The sequence below is a fragment of the Aythya fuligula genome, chromosome 1 (genome assembly GCF_009819795.1).
Source record: "Aythya fuligula isolate bAytFul2 chromosome 1, bAytFul2.pri, whole genome shotgun sequence".
Taxonomy (NCBI): Eukaryota; Metazoa; Chordata; class Aves; order Anseriformes; family Anatidae; genus Aythya; species Aythya fuligula.
The window spans coordinates 130,465,589-130,484,393 of NC_045559.1; the positions used below are offsets into that span (position 1 = coordinate 130,465,589).

The 18,805-nt window shown below is 38.0% G+C and overlaps 1 protein-coding gene across 3 annotated transcripts in view; it reads left to right on the forward strand.

Annotated features, from left to right (window-relative positions):
* Positions 1 to 18,805, forward strand: part of MID1 (midline 1) — a 238,236-nt gene that overhangs the window by 78,033 nt on the left and 141,398 nt on the right. For 2 of the 3 annotated variants that reach the window (XM_032192971.1, XM_032193000.1), the window contains exon 1: positions 17,136 to 17,417. The exons of the other annotated variant lie outside the window; for it this stretch is intronic. The gene's annotated coding sequence lies outside the window, so the exon portion shown is untranslated. Of the gene's footprint in view, positions 1 to 17,135; positions 17,418 to 18,805 lie in introns of those variants that run through there. 3 annotated transcript variants of the gene reach the window in all.

Below are 18,805 nucleotides of genomic sequence, written 5' to 3' on the forward strand. Positions count from 1 at the left end.
GCCACTCAAGCCCAAATATGGTTAAGTTCTGAAGGGAAACAAGTCAATTAGTGCCAGGATACAATGGATATTTAGCCTGGTGTTCCCAACACTACTAATTGAACAATTTTTAGAATTTGCAGCCTCTCATTATCCGGTTCTGATTCAACATGAAAGTCGCATGTGCCTATAATTTCCTCTCTAAATCCCTCTGTGAGTAAGCAGTCTTGTGGTGACTGCATAGTTCTTACTGCTTGGAACAGTCTGAATTCATATTGCTGACATCAGGGTTGGATTTAGCTGATGATATTTCCCTAATTGTTTAATTTGTTAAAACATTTAATAGAGCATTTCCTGAATGATATACTCAATATTTGCAGCATAAAAATGAACAGCAACATGTGTATTGCTCTGCTACTGTGTTCAAAGTGGTAGGTTTTGATCTTGGACATTGTCAGAAGCTTGCTGTCTTTGTAGTCTGGATGAAATAGTTTGGATGCAGTCACAGATTTTCTTGTGATTATTCTGTGTTTTACAATAAAAAGGATTATGGGAGGTACCCATAAGTAATAATCATAATAACAGGATACTATATACCTTCAAGCATCCATGCACACACACAGGTTCTACATTTGTACTTTTTATAAATTATCTTTTTAATAGCTCTACAGTATTTGCTTAATTGAATGGCCCCCTTTGCTTTCTGTATGTTTCTGTTAACATATCCTTACTGCTATTGGCACTGCTGGTGCTAGGCCCAAGGTGTGTTACCATGTAGTGGCTGAAGCCGATTTTCCCCCTTAAACTTGTCCAATGCTCCCTATTAATCTCTGACATTGCACTTTGGTGCTGCAGTGGAAACTGAAAAAATAAAAATAAATAATAATAATAATAATGGTAACTGTAGGGTTTTAGCTAGTTAAGGGAACATTTGCTTTCCTTTTCAGATCATTCCAGCTTTGTCAAAGAATCACAAAAAAAAATATATCCTGTGGTAGACTGAAACACACCATAAGGACTAGGCATTGACTTTATCCCACATTTGTTATAGATCAATGTTGCTCAATGTGTTGCTTTTGTCTTGGGGACTGATGCAAGCAAGTGTTGCCTTCTCATCACGGACAAAGAGCAGCAGGGTCAGGGAGTCCCTTTCATGGGGAAACACTGGGAGAAAGTGAGAAGCTGGAAAGGGGACCCAAGGCAAGACCACTGGGAAAATGAACTTGCGGCAGCTGCAGAGGGAAGGAGAGTGCAGCACTGGGAGGTGGGACCCCCTCTCCACTCTCTGTCCTCCTGCAAAGTATCCACCAGCACCTGCCACCTTGCAGGCAGCAAAGCCCCTGTTTCTTTCCTGCCCCAGCAGCCGACTGCCTCCCAATGCATCCAGAGCTGGCTGGTGGGGCTCACAGATGTTTGTGGTGCTGGGATGTGGTCTGTGTGATACTGGCCAAAAAGGGAAAAATGCAAAACCTATAACTGTATACACATATACAGCTACACAGAACCATTTCCAGAGTATAAAATCAGCTTGCAATGTCAACTATATGATAAATGTGTTTTTTTTTAAAAAGGTAGTGTTTAGTTGAACAATGTGGTTCATGCCTTATTGATACCAGCCCTTCTAAGCATCACATGGCTGTGCGAAAAGGGATAGTTTATGGGTGGCTTTCAGAAATTAAGATTTCTGTAGTCCTCTAATTAAAGAGGTTGCAAAGCCAGAGCCAAAGATAATGAATGACACAAGGACAGTTTAAATCAACAGGTATTTAACCAGCAAGTTAGTGTGGTTTATAAAACCTCTTCTGCTTCTGCTCTGCAGAGGAAGGGAGCTTGCTGCAGCCTTTTTAGCTGCAGCAGGACACTCTTTCACTTCCAGAAGCCTCCCTGCCTGGTCTGTCATGAGGTTGAGAGTATCTTTTCCTACCTGCAAAGAATGGCTAGCTTTCAAAAAGCATTGACCTCCTACCAGTCTCTTTCACAATCACGTTTTAGCTTAAAAATTATAACATGTTAAAGACAATTTTGCATTCCTTTTCTCTAGCCTCTGGCTTTCAGATCATGAGGTTATGTTCAGGTCAAACTGTCAGCTCTCTCTTTGCAACAGTGTAAAGGCTAAATCCCTTTTTAAAAAGAAAATAAATCTGCGGTTCTCACATGATGACTTGGTATCAGCAGCTGAGGCTTCACATAAAACATCAAATAACCAGAGCCTCATGACAGAACTGTAAGAAATGACAACTCCTCATTATCCCATTGACTTCCACAGCATAACATCTCAGTTATGCTGTTAAAATTGAATAAAAGGACCCTTTCGGTTTCTGAATGTTTCCTGAGACAGATGACCAAGGATATAATCCCTGTGACAGAAGCTGGTACAGCTTCCATGTTTTGTGTGTTGGTGATTGACAGTTGTGCTCTGGACTCTTCCATTGTTGTAGATGCTCACTGAAGTGTTATATTGAGTTAAACTGGATGGTTATGGCATGCAAAGTGGTAACGAAATGTGGGATACTGCCGAGAAGTTAATGACTCATGGACACATATGGGGCCAGAAGTGGTTATGAGTGAGTACTCTACATTAAACCCCTAGAAATTTTCAGAAGAGCAGAGGTAGAGGGACTACACAGCAAACAGCTTATTCTCCCTTGGAGATCTTTCCTTAAAAAGAGAGCAGGATCCTTGTCTCATTTGGACCAAACCATGAGCTCATCTGCACGCTATTCTCCAACAGCTGCAGATGTATTACAGCAGCCTTCTGTGCCTGTGCTAATGGGATAAAAGCATTTCCATGTGCTCTTTTCATTCTGAGAGTATACAGCCCTCCCCACAGCCTCCAGTGTATCCTCATTTCCTTGAAATGGATTCAAATATTAAAGCCTGTTATGTTTAATTATTGCTAAAAGTCTGGGAGGAAACAAAATCATAGGACGAAGTTGTTTCAAAATAGGTATGTATAAGTAAGAAATGTGCAGTCACTTATGGGAAATTCGGAAGCAGACAGAATGCAGTAATATCTAACAAAGAGAGCAATCCTAAAACTTACACAGTCTTCTTAATCACACGTGTGTGATTTTGAGTTCCTGACCTGGTAAATATCAGTAAGTATCTCTGATGGTCAAGACCTGCACAGGACAAAATCATAGGGTGCAGTGTGGTGAAATGCTAAAGATATAATATGCATTGCCACACTTTACATAAACAAGTGCAAGACTTTCATGAACGTGTCCATGTTCCAGATTACCGCTCAGAAGACTTTGCACTTGATCATGAAAACTGTGAAATCTCCTTAATTTCAAACAAAGTCAAAGGGAAGAGCTTGCCTTCAGCCTTTTTGTCCAGTCAAGTGCAAAACTGAAATTTATTCGGAGAGCTTTTTTCTTTATTTTTCAAAGTATATAATAAGGTCCATGTAGGAAAGTCTTCCTTCTGTTATATGCATCCCTGTTATCTTTGTGCCACATTTCTCCCTGTGCAGGGATTTCTGATTTTGGTGGAGTGGATCAGCCATTGGGCATTACCCTCATTTGAACAAAGCTTTGTATATATTTTTCTATATACTTTTAACAAGGCTGCATCTAGTCTCACCCCTTCCCCCTCCATTCTCAAAGACAAAAGTAATTGTTTTCATTAAGTTATGCTGTGGCAAAACAGCACTATAATAGCATGTAATTAATTCAAGCCACAGTTAAGGGTAGTGTAAAGAAAACAAGACTGGAAGGTAGCTGTTCTTGTTCCTGTAGATGGGATGAAGGAAGAAGTGTATTTCCTTCTTCTATTGTTGGGTAACTTCAGATCAGAGTTCACAGGAAGTCTCAGTTTACAATTTAGCATCATTCTCTCTTTTTCCACTAGAGTATCTGTGACAACATCTGGCATCTGCAGCAGAAGCAGCAGACAAGCCCCACTATCCATTTCTTCCTTCCTTGATTCCTTCACTGCTTCCTTGCTGCCTTCCTTCTCTCTCTCTCTCTCCTTCCATTCTTCCAGAAAGTATTTATATGTTTGTTGATTTGTTGAAAAGCAAACCGCCAATCAAAACAGAAACTGTGGCTTATTTTCAGTTTTGCACATAGGCTACATGATTCTTAGTGTTGTATTTTTTATTAATGAACTAAGTGAACTATTTTGGTTTTCTTCTGATGCTTAATCACATTAGTATTTCTCCTTGTATAAAATGTTCCTGTAAAAGTTTAAAGCCTGCAGTTCCTGATGGAAAGGCCTCCTTCTTCCTTGTCCTGCCTTTCTATTTTAAAGGCCAATCTCTCTCTCTTTTTTTTTTTTTTTTTTTCTTTTTTAACCTTTAACATCATACCACACAGGAAAAACAAGTCTGAGGATCTGGGAGATATTATAAAATATTTATTGGAATTGGATGTAAAAAAACATATATCATGTTTTGTGGAGGATGCTGCACCAAATATTATTATTGGAAGAACTGTACTGAATCACTATTTTTTTTTTTCATATGGAGATTGGACTGATTTCTAATGCCTATTGACAGTATGTGTTGATGATGCTAGTCCTCTAGGCTGAGCTCCAGCAAGTGCTGATAAACTCCAGACTCTAATCAAACATCTTTCAGAAACATTAGCATTTACTAAATAAACATATTTTCCTCCTCTCTGTTGTATATAAAAAATGTTTTTAACATTGTTTGCCAGTCTCTCCAAAGCATAACAGATGGCCACTGCTTTTAATGAAATAATTATATTACCTAACCTTTTCCTTGAGAAAGAAAAAAAAAACTGGGGCTTAATTTTTCACTGTCTTAACTCTTGATTTCTCAGTGAAGTGTCTTACATCTGTCATTAATATTTTCTATTAATGATCTTAATGCTACAGATAAAGTAAAAGTTTGGGGTTGAAAAATCTTTTGTCAGTTTTGAATGAAAGAAACACTAGCACTCAGGCTAGATTTTTGATTTGGTCACCCTCTCTGCTCATAAAACTTAAAAGGGGAAGCTCAATTCAAAAGTCCGTGAAGGGGGACAGAGCTGTTTAGGTCCTAATACCACAGTGATGTGGTGGACCTACTCTGTTCTTCAAGACAGAACTTGTGAATGATTAGAAACACTCTGTGCTTATTGATTGGCCCATAACCTGGGCACAACTGCTTAATGGATATCCTCTGAGTGTCTTCCCTAGGTGTTCTTGGTGACTTGCTAAGTCAGTTGGCTAAGTGCTATTGAGAAAATATAGCGATTTGCTATTGGCAAATATGCTTGCACATGCAAGGAGCCATATGGAGTGGGAATAGGCTTCTAAAAAGGTTGGGTCCAAGCTCATGGGTACAGGCAGAAGTGCAGCTTTAAGAACTGCCCCAGGCATGCTGGTATGGTTAGTCTGCTCTGTGAAATACATGTTGGTCTAATTGAGAACCTGACTGTTCTATCAAAGCGGACGCACTGGGAGTATTCAAGACCATCCTGGCAAGATGGAGTCATGCTGCAGTATACTCATGTGTGCATGTGAATGGCAGAGTGAGAACAGAGACTCCTCAGATTCAGAATATACTTGATTCCTAAACATTTCAAGAAACTATTTGGCCTTTGACATTGATGACATACCATAGGTTGCTAATAATAGCATGCCTGAACTTTTGTTAGAAAAATAAGCACATCCCTCAGTAATTCCCACACTCCTAGGCAAAATCACCACAATATCATATTAATGCCAGGGCTGATGAAATACACAGAAATAGTAAAAACAGTTGAATAAAACTTTTTCTCTGTTGAAGGATCTTTTTTATGAGGCTGAAGAAGAATAAAAGAACAATAAGATGCCAGTTACTCATTTGTCAGCAGCAAGACTCTTGGACACTGATAAGAATGACAGGATACTTGTCCCACCTTCTTCACAAGTGTCAGGATCTTGCACAAAGCTGTTGATGTTCCACTGAATTATTGTGGCAAATGCAGTTTCATTAACTACCCTTAAAATAAAGGAAGCATGTGTAAGAGGAAGAAATCACTGAGTTAAGATAGAGGAGTTCCTGGAAGGAAATACTATGAATAGACGAGTTTGGAGAGGAAGCACAGTTTGAAGTTAGGTTGTATTATTTTTACTAATTTTCCATATGAAGAATAAAATCTATCTTCAAGAGGAGTTCAGGCTTGGATGCTAATTGTAGCTCTGCATGGTTTCTCAGCACAGAGGTAAGGATTCAGCCTGCTCATACCCACAAATAATATGGTTATTTTTCACAAGATGGAAATAGTAGGATTCATGACAAAATTTCCCACTATTTACTATTATATTTTTGTTATTTCCCAGTATTTATTATTATTATTTATCTAGTAAATGAGTGGCAGAAAATTGAATATGAGCATGGATAAAAGTTCATTTCATTATGATGAGATTTGTTTTTTGCATGAATCTTGGAGTACATAGTAATCAATGAAATAACATTGTTTCCATAGAGACACTATATAAAGATAGTTGCCCCAATATTGAACTTCTTTCTGTTCAGTCTGGACATAACATCCAAAACTGCATTGTTTTTGTCATTCAAAATTTCAGTGTTCGGATTTGCTGGGTACCTCTTCTGTAGGCAAACAAAAAGTAAGTGTTAAATCAGGAAAGACAGAAGGAATATGAAAATGAGCAAGATGGATCTATATTCGCATACTTTGAGTGGAATGGTTTGAGTTATCCTGAGGTTTATTTGCTGGTGTTTTTATCCCCTTTATGCTGACTGTCAGGATATCCTGTTGCTATAGGCTAATGTGGAATGCACTGTGCTTAAATGGTCAGAGTTCAGTGGTTTCATCATATTTTTGCAAGAAAAAAGCTGGTCCTTAACAATTTTTATTTATTTTTTTTTTGTCCCAAGGGGCTAGGCATATGCTGGGAAAAAAAATTTATCACAAATTTCAAGTATGCAAACTCTTGTGGGCCTTTAAGACTTTAACTACCGATGAATTATAGTATAGAGACTTCACTGTGGTAATAGAGCTGGGGCAGGAAGTGTTATATATATATATATTCATATATATTCATATATATTCATATATATATATGAAGTGTTATTTATATATACTCCTCGTATGCATCAATAGTATACTCACATTATAATAATTCAAACTAGGAGAAAAATAGTTGCAATTTTTGAATGTATGTGGTCTTCTCTTCATTTTAAGAGATCTGCTTTAGGCATTAAAAAGGTTTAGAAACACAGGTCATGACACATCTCTTATAAGAGAAAGATATCTTAAAATGTTATAGATGGCACAGCACAGCAAAAATTAACAGAACTGCATAATACATGCTTTTTTTTTTTTTTTTTTTAAATATATACTCCCAGGTTTAGATCTGAAGCTTAGCTGAGGACTAAAACTACAGAACTTTAGCTTTTATCTGCAAATACATAGAAAGTTTTTGCAGTTTCTACAAGCAAGTGATATCGTGGCTGCCTCGAAGCGAGCCCGCCTTGTGCTCCGGTTTCTTTCTGAGCCACCTGGCATATTAGCTTGCCAATTGTCGTCAGTGATGCGCGCTGCAGGGGCGGGCGGGCAGGCGAGCGGGGCGGAGCCGCTGAAGGGAGCAGAGCGGGAAGGCGGTGGCCGCCAGGGGCTGCTCTGCGCCCGGCCACGGAGAGGGCTCAGCGTCGCCGGCCGCTCGCGTTGGGCTTTCCCTGTCACCCTTCACTCTGGTCTGTCCTCTCTTCCATCAGTCACCTTTATTTAATAACATCAGTGAGCAAACATATAAAAAATCAGTCGTAAGCTGACTCCTTGCTATTGCACACTTTGTTGTTGTTGTTGTTGTTCTGCTTAGTTGTACACGAGAAAAGTTTTGATGGATTGATTTTCTGAGAAATGTCTTTCTGATCTTACTGCATTTTTTGATGTTTGTGTATTCCTGAGTTTGTTGTTGTAATATATATGTGCATATTTGCATGGAAGATTCTTTTCCTGCTTTTCCTGCTTCTCCGTCACATGCATTTATCACCCCATCCACTTTTTCATTATCTCTTATTCTGTAAGTGCCATAAGTACATAAATACTGAAACCAGTGACAGAGTCATTACGCTAAATAATAGCCGTCTTGGTCAACACAGGGTTAGCTGTAGGTTCAAGAACAGGTTTCCTTAAAATTGCTAAAGCCTTCTGGTGGCTGACATCACCATCACACTCAAACTTCGCAAGTCAGGTTGGTGTGTGCTGAGGAAGGAGGAGGCAACAAAAGACATTTTTACACTTCGGAAAGGAACCAAAATGCAGAGTGAGTATGGATGGGTTATTTTGTGGATAACAAAAGTGGCAATTGTAAAACAAACAGCTAATTTTACTTCTGCTAACTATAGCATGAAAATACTTCTTGCTGAATGCTTGTTATTGTATTTGCAGATCGACTTCATATGTACCACATGTGCTTATTGTTGTTGGATTGTGATTTCAAACTTTTATGAAGTGATAAGCCACATATTAATAGTTTTAACAGAAGGTGCCCTAGTTGTTAACATGGTAACACCTTGAAGGAACAATATGTTATGTCCATTTTTGATTCTAGAAATATGCAACATTCTGTGCTTTAAAATACATAAGGTAAGTGCCTAGTTAGTACGTAGATCTGCTCAATATATTATCTTTCACAAATTCCTACTCTGTTTCTCAGTACTGCTATAAAAATTTGCTGCCTCAGACTAAAAAATATTAACTCATTTCCCAGGAATCTCTCTGGGTAGAAATTGTGAAAGTGGATCTGGAAGTTGCAAGCACATTTGCTCTTGCTTAATCTTACTCAGAATTTAGCTATTGTGTAACACCAGTATAGTAACAGGTGTTCAAATATATTTAGGTTATTACCCTAGCTTGGAGGAATCTTTCTTTCTGTCTATCTATCTATCTACCATTTTATCAGTGGAATATAGATGAAATCCCAGTAACTCATTTTCAACTCATTAAAGATTGTGCTGATACTACTGTAAATGAGTTTTATAGTAGCAGGACCACACCATGACTGCAGCAGATGTCATTGAAAATTTTCAAAATAAAGTATAAAGTATATAATAATCATAATAGTCTAAAGGAAACCAAACTAGTATTTTGATCATAGTAAAACTAGGGAACTTTTTGTTTGTTTTCACTCTGGAAATTGTAATAAATGAAATAAAATTGAAAGAAATTAGCATGTTGAAACTTTCCTTCAGTTGCATCATGAAGGAGTAAGGCAAGGATAAAAATACTAAATGTGTTGTCTTTACAGTAACTCCTTTTTAACCTGCCTTTCTGAGTAGGCAGCACATGAAAGCATTAGCTCATGAGTAATACCTTATTAAATCGTCATGATTTGATGTGACACATTTTTCTCCCAATTTGCATGCCTGATAATAGACTTCCTAAATATCACCTTCGGGTCCTTTGGCAAAAAAGTATCCCAAATAAAAGAAACGTTGGATCAAATGTTGGTGGTGGGACAATCCCTGGGCTGGGTCTGCATGTGAAACAAAAGGTTCAGGCCATTAAAAGCTATATGGTCTATTGCCATGCTAATGTTGAGTTCTTTGTGTAGTGAGGGCTTGTTGCCTTGTAAACACGTTTCCATGACTCATTAAATCCTCAGAAATAAAAGCTCTCACAATTCCAGTACAGTGGAGCAGTCATTTTTAGATTTAATTATAAACAGGCTAGATAATGAGGTACCTAACTTGTCCCCTTTCCTGAAGAAGAAGAATGGTTAGTGACCTCTCCTTTCTCTAAACAGTACTAAAATCCACTTTATTTGAAAGATGGAGTGGAAAGTCCTTGACAAAATAAAAGGGGTACAAAAACGAATGCCAGCTGGGCAACTAATATTTTACATAACAAGTAAGAATTTTTATTTTGCGAACCTATTTAGTATTCAGCTTAAGACACTATAGTAACCATAGCAACCCCCCTATCACCTGTTTGAGACACTGCAACATCTTAATGAAATGTGCACCAAATGCCCTGCTAATATTTATAAAATGTTAATGACATTATCTCTTGGAGAGAGCTACACTGAAAGATAAACGTGTAAAAACTGTTGAGATTCATGACTCCCCTGTCTAATAATATCTGCTTTCTCCTTGCCCTTCTATTTTTCCTTTAATGTGTCAGTTTTATTTATCAAAAGTGAAAGATTAGTGGGTACAAGGATTCACTTTAGGGAGCAGAGTGGTGAGTATGCATTAACCTTCACCCACAGTGTGCCCATAGTAAATGACCTCAGCTTACTTCTCAGAAGGCTTTAGTAGTATGTGGTGACCAAACAGAGGCAACATAATAGGGAAGGGTTCCCTGAAAGCATTGAACATTGCAACTCATAGGAAGGTACCCAAAATAACTCTAAAAATGCAGATACCTCCCTTGAAGCAGTTATCAATTTACAAACAATCTCGAGGCATTTATTTCATTCGCAGGCTTCTGAATTACATAAACCTATAGCATTAAAGATCTTTCTGGTTGTAGAGAATTTGCATTTCAGATGCTTGCCATTCCTTTTCAGTTTCCAAGCTTCAAGTGGTTAGGGCCTAACTCTTCTAAGTTTAAAATGTGTGTGTGGCCAGTGAATTTTTCTGCAGTGCTATTTCTGTGCCTATCAGCCCCAAAGCTAAGGATGTATGGCTGGTGTGCAGAATTATTCTGTTCATATGTCATCACCTTTTCCCAAAGGACTTTGTGCTTTGTCTTTTATTGTAGTGGACTTTATTTTCCTAGTCTATGAACTTCTTAGAGAGGCAGGTGGTTATCAGTTATTTGAATTCAGAATTCCCTTGATAAAAGATAAATGGAAAATATTTAAATCCTGAAAATCTTTGTTTTTGAGTTCTTGGTATTTTTGTCTCTCACTTCAGTGTGAAGTTCATTGTACTGTGGATATAATACTTCTGATCCTGAGTTCACCCATGGAATGAGGGTAACAAAATCAAATGTTACCAAATCACTACTAGGTAACATGGCTGCACAATTATCATAATTCCTTTGTATGTGTGGAGGGATCTTTTTGTCCTGTTTTGTACTGCTGCACTCTGCAGTAGCAAGTTCTTCATTCTTAAACCCAGAAGGTAGATAGGAAACTGAAAGAAATGAAAATGTGAGTGGCTTCAGGTAACAGGATTACCCACGATTGTCCATTACATAAAGGACCTTTATGAAATGGCCTTTATGAAATGGGAGGTAGGACCTTCATATATCATTGCAGTCTCATAATGTATTATTGCAAAATACAAGCTAATGAAGATGTTGGAAAAAGAAGGAGGGTATGAGCATATGTGTCAAAGTGTGGACCTAGGGATCATAATCTACATGAACAGCTTAGAAGGCATGCACCTACACTGTTGGTGTAATGGGCAGTAGCAGCTACTTCTGTATATTTTTTTCCTGTTCTTGGTGAAAAAATTATGTTAGAGAGTGTGTTACAGGCAGAGCTTAGAATGGCTGTGTCTCCCTGTTAAAAACACATGTACTCATGAAATAGGACACACTTGGCAATATCTGTGAATTTCAGTGTTGGAGTGACTAATGCAGACTATTAATAAACTGTGGAAGTAAGAGATGGAGAAATTAGAACCCAATGGTATGCGTTTCATCTCTGTGCTGGCCCTCACAGTCTAAAAGTCTTACCTGAATCAGATTTTCTTCATGAAAAAAGTTTAACACCAACTATAAAAATATAATTTTCATGGACCAGTCTGTTGTTTTTCTTTAGTAATGTTATTATTTTAGTATTTTTAATAAGGATACTTCATAGAACGAGAATCAAAGGATTGGATTATAAAACTGGTTTGCCTGGAGAAGTACATTACCTTTGTAGTCATTGTCTTTTATTACCAGTGCCTTTTAACAAAAAAAAGAGAGGCCTAAGGAGGGGACACATCTGGAAATGTGAGCTAAATAAAGTAAAAATTCTTTTGGAAGCTGGTAAACCTATATGGTATATGTCTGTAATTAAAAAGAATGAAGTACAGTGGCTCATAAAAGTACCATCTGAAAACAGTTTAAAGGTTACAAAAGGGCTATTTGGCAAAGATAGAAGGGCGAGACCTGGCCAGGCCTGTCCTCTCAGGGTAGCACTCCTGATTGGCCTGTTTAACAGAGTAGTGTTTCAAACCTGTCCTTAGCTGGTGTATACATAATAATTTTAAGCAGTGCTCCTGGTGAGAAAATCCATTAATTTCAATAGGGAAGAATCTCTGAAACTGTCTCCCACTTTACTGCTACAACTAATGCTTTGTGATGTCTGCCCACGTCCTTGAATAGCTTAATTTAAAATTCTCTGGTAAGAAGGTTCTTTTGATTTTTCACTGTTTTTCTCATTTGAAATTAAAAGAATATCATTTTTGTGCATGTGTGTGTAAAACTTCCCACATAAATATGTTACATAATCAGTACCAAGGGCCATGCTGAAACAATGGGAAGGGATAGTAATTTGATATTTCATTGGTAAACTGACCTTGACGGTAACCCTGTGAACTCCAGAGGCTTAAAAGTCAAATCATGAGTCATGTGTATGAGCAAATTCTCAGTTGCATAAAGAGGTTTTCCCGGGTGGAGTATGATGACTTCAGGATTGGGTTTAGGTTTTTATTGTTGTTTCCCAGCCCACCCCCTGCAGACCTAATTTCACCACAAACATTGTGATGCATTGGCATCCTGGCTAGAGCAAGAGTTAGTTCAGTTGTAGGGAAGGTAATCTTAAAACTTCTTTCTCTTAACCAGAAAGAGAACGAGATTTTTTTTTAAATCTACAAATATGAATATATTTCTCTTACATAAGCAGGTGAACACACACACAAAAATCTAGAACTAATTGCAGTAGTCTGCTTGATGTATAGTCTGGTTAACACTGGCTTTTATACTGTGGCTACTTTCATTTAGCCCAAAAACTTGTAGTCACTTTTGGTTTCATTGATGCTTCTCAAGACTGGACTGTTAAGAAAAAATAAATAAATAAAGTAATTTAACTATTATCTATTACTTCTTAAACTAATGAGATATAATTGTGATTAAACTATTAACTAATGGTAAAACCCTAACAAATAAAATGGAGAAACAATAGTAACTATGATTTGCATTAAATCGTGTGTACCTATATTAGAGAACAGATGTTTTAGAAACTCTGAACTCTCATAGCATCCTTCTTTGTCAGTCTCTTTAACTGACTGTATTTCCATATAATTTTGGAACAGACTATCAGACAATTCTTATCACTGATTTATTACACGTGAATGTGCACCAACTTGTTCAGCCTAGCAGATCAAGCATCTGACTTGTAGCACAGATGCAATGAAATAAAATTCAGAAAATGTATTTTAATCAAAATAATCTTAATCAAAAAGTCTAGTCAGTTTTGTCATGGAGCAGGTACAGATGGGTTGTTTTTTACTATCTATGTCTGCCTGAGCTGTGTATATGTCTGCCTGAGCCTGCTGATTGTTTAGATTGTGTAACTGATGGACAAAAAAGTGTCCTGAAAGCACCTTTCCTTCTCTTTTGCCTGTGGCTGGTACAGCCCCAAGTGAGATCAGAGCAGTCTGAGGGATGCTGTAAATAACAGAGTGAGGGGAAATGGTCATCTAAGGACCACCCTACCAAGAGGACTGCAGCATGCTCTGATCTCTCTCATCTCTGCCTTTTTCAGTGATAGCCTGCCAAAAGGTTAAGTCATCTTTCTTGAGAGGTAATGAATTTCCCAAAGGTCTGCCTTAAGGACTTCTTTCTGCACTGTGGCTTTCAGTCCATATTTGTAAATTTAAGGATGTCTGACATTGCTGGTCTTATTTTTGAACTTTTGTTGGAAAACATGTACATTAAAATACCCATGTCAGACACTCTGCCAAGATAATTAGTTTATTTTCCTTCCATTCACCACACTGATGTTGATAAAAGCAGTTACTGTTTTGCAAGATTCAGCTCTACACTTTCTTATATTCATTGACTATATATTTTAAAATTATTTTGTGACACTTTCACATCTTGAGAAAAGGTGTTTCCATGTTTTTGTTTATACTGATACTATTTCAGAATTTCTTTATTTTTATACTATATTTTCAGGAACCTTTCTTTACCTTACAACACTCTAATTCAAATATTTTGTGCCAGTTCTTCTGGAGGTTGTTTTTACATTCCAGTGTTGCCTGGCGTTATATATTCTAGTGTTATCTGTGGTTATTAAATAGTATTTTGTAGTTTGAACATCCCAGGACATCCCACTCTTCCAGTAAGTTCCAATTTGAATCTACTAGGGAAGGACTACAAACACATTAGAAATGAATTAGAACACTGATAGTTTGGGTGTAAGTATTGCCTTTTCCTCCCAATTTAAACAACAACAACATCGGTTTTCTACACTGCAACTTAAAGGCAACATATTTCTGATAGTCTTCATATCATAAAGTGTTCTTTCTAACCTGTATGCTGGGATTTACTCTGCTGTAACTCTTTTACTTCTGCTAGATGTAATCAGGTCCTGGGGACTGGTCTGTCTCTATCTGGCCTAGCTCAGTAAGGACACAAAGTGATTCTTCTGTCTTCAACCTATATTGAATTCTCTGGGCCCAGAAGGATTTCCATGGCATCTGAAATTCAGCTAATGAGAGAAAGTCCTTTCCTCCACTTCCCATCTTGCTCACCCCTGTGACTGGCAGGGACCTGGCTGGACTGTACTATGTAAAATTGCTTTATATAATAAAAACTCCAGTGACTGAATAATTCCACATTAGGTTGCTCTGCATCTGGTCCACCTGCTCAAAAATGTTCCTGTATTTGGCAATTTATTGAAAAGAATGAAGCCAATTAAAAAAGGCTTAGTTAACAAATTAGAACAAGTGAAAGTTTCACATTTTGAAACAGCGTTGAATTTCTTAATTTAGTGCTGAATTTTTCATGATTGCTGTCTTTGCTTTGCTACACTTAATCACCTTCAAAGTTATCCACTGTTGTGTCCACTGAGCTAATCCTCATCCCACTACTTTTACTTGCAACCATTTGTCTTTTAATTTTCCTCCATGAGAACCCTCTAAAAACTATCATGCTCGAAAACATGACTTTGCTCTTGCTTATACAGGTGTTTGCTCTCAGTGATACCTGAACTTATCCTTGGCACCACCTACCTCCACAGGCTACACTTCCCTCCATAGATTTCCACTGGATAGACTGTAAAAGTTTCTTTCTTCAGAGCCAAAATCTTCTTTCACTTACCAGAATATAATATGACTTTCTCTCTCTCACACACGCATACACTTGGGTTATAGGTGTGTAACCAAATATTCAGAGGAAAATGTAAAAAACAACATCTGTCTTTTCTTGTATCCAAAGTGGCAAACTTTCACCAAGAAAGTTTCTCTTTAAGGTACAAATTATTTTCAGAAAAACATTTTTACTGTTTTGAATGCAGCCTGGAGAGGATTCTCACAGATTTAACAGTAAAAGGTCCTCAAATACCACATACTAATTTCAAGTGGCATGTGTCCACTAAGCTATGTTTGGGAATCAGAGAACAAGCATTCCTACTCCTAATGCACCCATCTCTGTGTATTGCAGCTGCTTGGAGCCATTGCGCAAGTGTGCAAGACTAGACCATCACTGGAGGAAGAGTCGTCTCAGGGAGTTGTGTATTCTTGGGTTAGTGTAAATAGCTAAGTCTTATCTTATGAGAATCCGTCAGGATACTTAGTTGGGGTTGCAAGTTAAAGTACATAACTGGATATGTCCGCTTTGGAACATAAAGCAGATGAAGACAGCTGGCCCAGGATAAAGTGCAATGGTACTTCACGTTAAATTTTTCCTTCATCCATGCTTTGCTTTTGAGCTGGACAGTGCCAATATTATGCAAAATTCTTGGTGGCACTTATGAGAAAAATAATTTTTTATTTTCAGTGGGAAAGCAAATGTATAGATCTTTCAGATCTATTCTTCCTTTCCTTGTGACATACTCAGCTCTGGAGCTTATCATAAAATAAAGGAAATATATTTTAAGAAGCTTTAGAAGCTTTTAATTAAAATCCTGGCAGCACATCACTGTAATGGCTCTTTTTTTTTTTTTTTTTTTTTTTTTTTTTTTTTTTTTTTTCCCCTCTGTAGCTCAATTCAGTAAGATTTCTTGTACTGATAGGAATTTTGCTGGCTAGTGACTAGTTTTTGCCTTGGTAGATAAATCCCTTGCAGAAACAAATCCATGATGTTGGGGCTTTTCTTCAGACTTCAGATTTGTCTGATTGTCCCCTGAGATCAAAAGACAGCTTTCCATTTAGAGAAGAACAGAAGTCTAACAGCTTTGGAACTGATATTAAGTGAGGGATAAAGAAATTGGAGAAGAGTGGGTGGTATGAATTGGCAGTTTTCTGTTTCTCCACTTTTTTTTTTTTTTTTATACTCAAGAAGGGTGTAACTCAAACAGCAATAGCACTACTTTTTTTTTTTTTTTTTTTCCTTTTGTTTGTTTATTTTAATGAAAGCCACTGAGGGGCAGCAGATAAAAGCTGATCTCGTTGTTAAAATTAAAAAAATAAAAATAAATAAAGTTGCAGTTGGGTTCCAGTGTTATCTTGAACAAGGAACCAAATTTCAGAAACCAGGAAATCGCCCTCTGTAAAGAATAAAAAGCAGATAACATGCTAATGATGGTTAAATATTTTTCACCAAGACAAATAAAATCTTGCAACAAAATTTGCTGATTCCTGTATATACCCTCCGGCAGACAGGCTCTTTCTCTTCATGTAACTGGCATAGTGTATTTTACTAACTTCCTGCCCATGTCATAAGCCAATTTACTTTTTAATCTGACATGAGGAAATCGGTGCTTGTAGAGTGCCTGTGGCTCCTGCTAGTACGGGATATTGCCACTTTGCGGGGCTGCTGTTAAGTGTTTCTGCATCGCTCTGGTATTTCGGGAGTTTCGCTGGACATTTACATTTTCTTAAGTCCTGGGAGTCCGTTCAGCTGTAAGCAGACCCAGAGCAGTTAGATGAGAATGAGAATAATCTCTCACACCACAAATTGACTTCCCTCTTTGTAGCCCTAGACACTGTTTCCAGCTGCTTTCAGTCTTTCAAATCCTTGAAAGCTTTCCTAATCCTCATGTAGGCAGCCTTTCTGTGCTCTACCTCCCTCCCCTTTCTCCTGATTGGCGAGGCTATTTCATGGCCTAATTCAGCCAACTACTACATCCCTGAGCTGTGGTTTGAAATAAGAGCCAGGCGGACAGTTGCCTCCCTGCTCCTGACTTTTAATAGGCTGGGAAGGAAGGTTGGGACACTTGACATTGTCTTGGGAAGAGTCCCTCCAGCAAAGGATAAAAGAGGAAGAAAACAAAACAAACAAACAAAACACAGAACAACAAGCCAACAAGCAAGACGGGGAGAAAAACTTGTGTACAGTGGGAAACTTGATGGATTTCTGCCCTGCAGATAGCAGCGCGGTGTGAGCCTCTTCCCGACTGGATGGATGGATGATGGGAAGCTCAACATGAGGCAGGTGAGGAGCTGCTGCCCCTGGGGCTCTTCAGGGCAGCAGCACCAGGCATGCTGCCTTTTCGGTTTGGTAGCACTGGTACAGGCTTCTGCTGAGATTTCTCTCTCTCTCTCTCCCTCTCTTTTTTTTTTTTTTTTTTTTCCCTTAGCCTGGTGAAAAGCAAGTTTAAGGGAAAAAGAAAAAAAAAAAAGCGATTTAAAGGTTTTTGTCTTTCAGTTCAGTCTTCCCAGTAGTAAGCAATGCCGTGCAGGTCGTTGTGTGCCTGAGTTTTGTGGGGGGTACAAAAGCCGTCTGAGAGATGTGTAAATCGATTCCCGTTTGCTGGGGTTTAAATGCATTGTGTAGACTGTCTTGCAGCCGTGTTTGTGACATGTAAAAGGAAAGAACTCGCTGTGTTATAAGGCTAAATATGCCAATAATGCAGCCCAGGGATAATTTTTTAAACAGCTCCGCATGAGTTCCTTGCCTGCCAGTGCTTTAATCTTCTGATTGTTTTAAAATGTAGTAGCTTCAAGCTGTCTTACAGCTTCACAAAAGTACTTTAAGATGGGTTTTCTAGAGATTTTTTTTTCCAAGATTATTCAAATGAGATTTTTTTCTTTTTTTTTAAAGAATTCTATTCACCTGAAGGGACAAAAGGAGCTTTTATACTCATTCTCCCAGTTAAAAGGCACAGTGGCAAAATGTTTTTGATTCTCACTGTTCATAGTTTTGCAACAACAATGTGCAGTTAGAAGAGCCTTGTGGGAGCGAGGGAAACTGGCTGGGCTGTATCTCAAGACTGAATCAGAGATCTGTCCCAGTTTAAAAAGCCCTGCCAGTCCACTTCCGAATGTTACACTTAATATGTTATTTTCTAGGTAGGCAGTGGGTAGATATGAAGAAATAAGAGAAGTTTTCTAGGTTCTCTTCTGTGTGGGTGTTATTCATTCAGCTCTCAGTGGGACTTTTATAGTACATGTCCAGGGAGTGCATGTGTGAGGATTTTGCACCTGTAGTGCAAATGGAGCATTTGTTTTTCACTCACTTTCTGAAATCATGGTGGAAAATCTCAGCTTCCTCACACCATTTTTCTCAAAGTTAAGGGAGGTGGGGAAGGGAGAAGAAAGAGAGAATACAGGTAAAGGAAGAGGACTGACATTTCTTTCTCCCACAAGCAAAAAAAAAAAAAAAAAACAACAACAACAAATATTTTTATAGCTTTTAAGAGAGAAATTTTTGTCCTTGTGAAGCAAAATGAAGGGCATTTTGTATATTGCATAGCTCAAGTTGGTCAGTTGGATGCACACAGTTATCAGAAATTATTATCGCCACAAGAGGGTACTTTGGCACAGGGGGTTGCCAATGGGGAATATAGAAAGAAGCAGAAATGTTACAGGATGGTAATAAAA